Source organism: Aptenodytes forsteri, unplaced genomic scaffold, assembly GCF_000699145.1.
Source record: "Aptenodytes forsteri isolate BGI_AS27 unplaced genomic scaffold, ASM69914v1 Scaffold82, whole genome shotgun sequence".
In the NCBI taxonomy this organism is placed as follows: domain Eukaryota; kingdom Metazoa; phylum Chordata; class Aves; order Sphenisciformes; family Spheniscidae; genus Aptenodytes; species Aptenodytes forsteri.
Window position 1 is genome coordinate 9,841,164 of NW_008795490.1, and position 5,227 is coordinate 9,846,390.

At 36.5% G+C, this 5,227-nt stretch overlaps 1 protein-coding gene across 5 annotated transcripts in view; it reads left to right on the plus strand.

Moving 5' to 3' along the window:
* Positions 1-5,227, plus strand: part of BCLAF1 (BCL2 associated transcription factor 1) — a 32,212-nt gene that overhangs the window by 8,280 nt on the left and 18,705 nt on the right. For 4 of the 5 annotated variants that reach the window (XR_657684.2, XM_009281477.2, XM_009281475.2 and 1 more), the window contains exon 2: positions 3,309-3,382. The gene's annotated coding sequence lies outside the window, so the exon portion shown is untranslated. Of the gene's footprint in view, positions 1-2,091; positions 2,224-3,308; positions 3,383-5,227 lie in introns of those variants that run through there. The other variant, XM_009281476.2, reaches the window with a different exon arrangement.

Genomic DNA, 5,227 nt, shown 5'->3' on the forward strand with positions numbered 1-5,227 from the left:
TAGTGGCCTATCCATTTTTTTAAAAATGTCTGTGTTTCTGTGTTAAGGTTTGGTTTTTTGGGGGTGGTTTCTTGTTTGTGGCTTTCTTGTGTTTTGTTTTTGTTGTGTGTGGTTTTGTTTTTTTTTTTTTAAGCTGCTTGCAAGTACTGTTAAAAAGCTTAACTTCCAAGTTTGTTGTTGCTGGTGGCTTTGCCAAGGGAAGCTTTAAGATTGCAGTGCTGCCAAAAGCAGCAGTCCTGTGTGGCTACTGTTGCAGCTTCCCTCTGTTGGCCCAAATGTTTGTGGGGCTGTGTCACAAACCATGTCGGAAAAATAATTTGTATTGAAACTAATCCAGGTGGTCCATACATTTTCTGATCTAATTCACTATGTGGCTGCAGAAATACTTGTGCTGACATAAGGGAGAAGATCATCAGGAACGTGAGGAAACAAAGGGTAGGAGAGATGGGTCTGTTTCTTTAAACTAGTGGTGCTGACTTACTCTGGTTTAAAGTACTGTGGAGCTACAACAGCTTCCTTTGTAATACCCAGATTTTCTAATACAGGAGTGAAATGGTTGAGAGCCAAGCATCTCTTTTCCCATTTTTAGGGCAGAAAGCAAGGGAAAAAGAAGCTTGAGTTGCAAAAAGAATGTGGATTACAGCCCTGGTGTTTCAGGCATAGACTGTGTTCCTAGCAGTCATGGTCCTCTCTTAAAAATGCTCGGTGTTAGTGATGGTATCTTGTGTCACATTCTTAATATGCACCTTTGACAGACGCTGGGTCTCTTCTAAGACTAGTCCAGAGATAAGCTTCATGCACTGAAGTGAGAGGGGCAACTAGTCTTTTGATTTAGTGATTGATGATGATGTGTAGCAACATAGGATGCTTAGCACCTCTTTTTCATTGCCCTTTACCGCTGGTGCCCTTACTTGACATGGTGTAGCCGCTACAGACTGACAATGAGCACGAGAGTCTACAGGAAGAGTCTGTGGGTGATTTTGATACCGTGAAACAATATTTTTGTAGTTGTGATGCTTTCAGAGGAATGTGTACTTTTTCTGCAAAAGTGTGAAGCATGTAGAAGCTTACTGTTATAAAGGAGCTGTTTTCCTACATATTTCGATATCTACCACTATTCTTTTCTAAATTAGCTTTAATAGAGGTTAATTAAATTTTAGATTCTTGCAAATTGTGAGAATATTTACACAGACAAACCTTTATTCACATAACAGTTTCAAAAACAGCTATGTAGTCTTCTGTTCATAAGTATGAACGTTGTTTGGAAAAGGGGGGTTTGTGTTTCAAGTTTTTACCTATTACCATTAAATGGAAGCAAAAGCTGCAAATAGCTGAGGTTTTTTTATTCAATATTTAAGGTTTTCTATTCAAAACTCTTTTCTTTTAAAATGTTACATCTCTACTCGTCTTTTAAAAAAAAAAAAATTTAGGGAGAAATACATTTTAGCTGCCGAACGTTGTTTGGAAAAGGGGGGTTTGTGTTTCAAGTTTTTACCTATTACCATTAAATGGAAGCAAAAGCTGCAAATAGCTGAGGTTTTTTTATTCAATATTTAAGGTTTTCTATTCAAAACTCTTTTCTTTTAAAATGTTACATCTCTACTCGTCTTTTAAAAAAAAAAAAATTTAGGGAGAAATACATTTTAGCTGCCAGGGTTGGATGTGATCTATCCAGTGGCTGGGCTTTAAAAAAAAAAAAAAAAAAAAAAAAAAAAAGTAGTGTGGCTACTTCTCACCTTTGCCAGTTGCTAGAAAAGATTCCTAAAACTGCAGAACTGAGTGCCAGAGTTTGAGCTATAGTAATTTAGGATCCTGTCTTCTACCTAGAGGTTTTAAAGGTGAAGTAACTATCTTGTTCTATATCCCCAGGATCTAAAGACTTGTCTAAATTAGGATTTTGGATTTCAGCTAACACCAACAGATTGTTTTTAAAAGTCAGAAGTAGAGATGATTTAAATATTGATTTTAAAATCTCGGACTGAAGTTCAACCATTTAGCTGAAGTTTGTATTACTTTTTCTGTACTAGACTTCTGAATGCCTTAATTAACCTTTGCTAGCTAATACCATCTCACCTTTTGTCTAGACAAGATCTGAAATGGTCCGATACACTACTGTGCTCCTTCAGAGACTCATGCTTGCTGATGATGAGAAGTAAAAACTTAATCTTATTAAAGCATATATTTTGTAGAAATTGGAAATATCTTGGTCACTACTAGTGAATGGTAAGTGGACTTTTGAAAGCAGTGTTTATGAACACAAGTGCTACATTTCTTCTTTTAGATGAAGAAAACATTGAAAACATCTGTGAACAAGTGTGAAAGTGTCATTTAGGAGCAGTGGATGGCTTATGGCTGTGGCTTTAATGAATAAATTGTTGAGATGCAGAATTTCTGGGAGATCCATAAATACAGACAATCCTGTCTGTATTGAATTGCGACAAAATTCCAAGTTGCTTGAGTGGAATTGGAAAGTTTGCCTAACATTGAGTCAGACTACAAATGTATACGTAGTCTTAAGGCTTTGAGGTAATTAAAAGCTGAGGCCAGTGGAACGTTCGTACGCTTGAGACTGGTTTCATTATTACAATATGCTTTGTTTCTGTATACATGTAAAAGAGCTTATTTTTGAAGGAGGAGATGGTTATTTAGGTAAACTTGTATTTGCATGCATTTTAATCAAGAAGGTATAACAGAGTAATGCTTGTATAAATGTTGCAAAAGAAGCCTAAAGATAAAGCTTTCACTGTTGTCCTAAGTCCTCATCCCAATTTTTTTTTTTTTCCCCCCAAAAAAAGGTAGCTCCAGTTAAGTGCAAAGATGTATGTTAGAATTCAAACTGGTCTAACAGTTTGCCACTGTCCTTTTTGCCCCCTCTTCCTGGCTGCATGCTGTTCTTTCCCCCATAATCCAGCTCTGGCACTTGTTTTGGCCCTTCATTAAGCCAGTTCGATAACCTAGCCATATGAAAATGATTTCGGGGTATGAAGAGCCTGTGCATTGAAGGACCCGAAGGGTGTCAGGGCTTTGTGAAGGTGAGGATAATGCGATATACAGGCCTGTAAGCAAGGCTGAAGGAGGAGTGATCATGTATAGAAGGGGAGTAGGATTTACCCCTTGGTAGTGGCTAGCTCTTGAGCTGCTCCAGTCTTAACATGCAGCTTCACTGAGTCCAAGAGTAAATTTGCCATTTCTTACTTGTTGTCTTTTCATGATTAACAGATTAATGTTTGAACCCATTTAAGCAAAAGGTATTACCTGCCCTTTAGTAAAAGTTCATGTCTTTGATAGTCTCTTTTTCTGTTCTATAGGGATCAGTATTGCTGAAAGCACAAATAGAGAGTTTTGAAATAATTACTTCCTTGGCACCAACTAGCGGTTTGAGGTAAGATTAACTTAATTCTATTTTTAAATGTTCTGATTGAACCCAGTCATTTAAAATGAAAATTGATTTTGTTTTCCTAAAATTTATGCTTGCAATAAGAAACTAAAATATATAAAATTTTCTGAGATTAGCGTCTCGCTTGTAAAGGTCAGCTATTGTACAGTATATACATACTTGTACATAGAATGCAAATATATAAATGTTATTGTTGAATACAGGGAAAATAAAACATATTTCCTTTAAAGCTGAGATTGGGTTGTATTATAAACTTACTGTGCATCTGAAGTTTGGTCTGAATATTACTTGTAATAGCAAATAAACAGGTCTTTTTCTGTCACTTGGAAAATTGGTATGCTTCATGTCTTACAACAGTTTAAAAACTCTAAATTTATGTTGCCTGTGAGTAGATGAGCATAAGAGATTATAAGCCATTTTCTGTGAGTTTAATTGAACACAATGAATTAGAAACCATCTTCTGAGTAGAGGTTATGTAAACTTGCTTTTTAATGGAAGGAGTCAATTAAAGACAGCATTCAACCTATTCTTCTCCAAGGTAAATACATTTTTCTTAGTTAAATTGAAAGCTAGTTTAGGTTAAAATTAATTTTTTGCTGGGTTAGTTTCAGATGAGGTTACATCTCTTCGGGGCCATGCAAACTCTTGTGCTATTGTGGTGGGGAAAGTCATATGGGGCAGGAGGGACTAGTTGATAGGGGAAAGGTTGGCCTGCTTTTTTCTTTTGGGTTTGCTTATGTGTCTGACATCTTTGAAATTTTATTGACTTTAAATGAAGCTCTAATGCTGTTTATTTGTCTTTACATAATTGAAATATCACCCAGGTAACAAGAAAGATTATATAAAGTACCTTGTGACAGAAAGTGCTTGTTGTGTTGAGCTTGTATTTTCAGTACAGTAATGTTAGGCTTTCATGCTTATTTGCAATACAAAAGCTAAATGTTTGTTTTTTCCACTTTTGTTTTAATTATTATTAAACAATGATGATTATAGATATTGAGCATACAAAGGCCTGAAAATGTGTAGTTATTTGTCCACAATTTATATTCAGGTTGTCTAATGTGACCCTTTTTTTAAAAAAAAAAAAAAAAAAAAAAAGCAGGCAATTTCAAAAGAAAATGGTAGTGGGTCAAAGTTTTTATTAATTAAATTGGGGATTTTTAGCCACTGATCTGAAAAGGAAAAGGTGTCTATTTTTTTATGGTTAGCACTAATAAATTATAAATATTTATTATGACTGTACATAAGAAATGATAGTTTCTTATGAGTTTATTTTAGGACTCATTGCTAGGAATCAATTGTAGTTTTCATAGCTTAATTTGAGCTGAAAAATGTTGAATTCTGTTGCAAGCCATATTTAACTAGTTGTTAAAATCTTTTAAGCTGGCCATGCATTTTTACATGTAGTTTTGTTGTGGTTTAACCCTAGCCGGCAACTAAGCCCCACACAGCTGCTCACTCACTCCCCCCTGGTGGGATGGGGGAGAGAATTGGGAGGGTAAAAGTGAGAAAACTCGTGGGTTGAGATAAAGACACTTTAATAGGTAAAGCAAAAGCTGCACACACAAGCAAAGCAAAACAAGGAATTCATTCACTGCTTCCCATCGGCAGGCAGGTGTTCAGCCATCTCCAGGAAAGCAGGGCTCCATCACGCCTAACGGTTACTTGGGAAGACAAACACCATCACGCCGAACGTCATCCCCCTTCCTCCTTCTTCCCCCAGCTTTATATGCTGAGCATGACGTCATATGGTGTGGAATATCCCTTTGGTCAGCTGGGGCCAGTTGTCCCAGCTGTGTCCCCTCCCAACTCCTTGTGCACCCCCAGCCT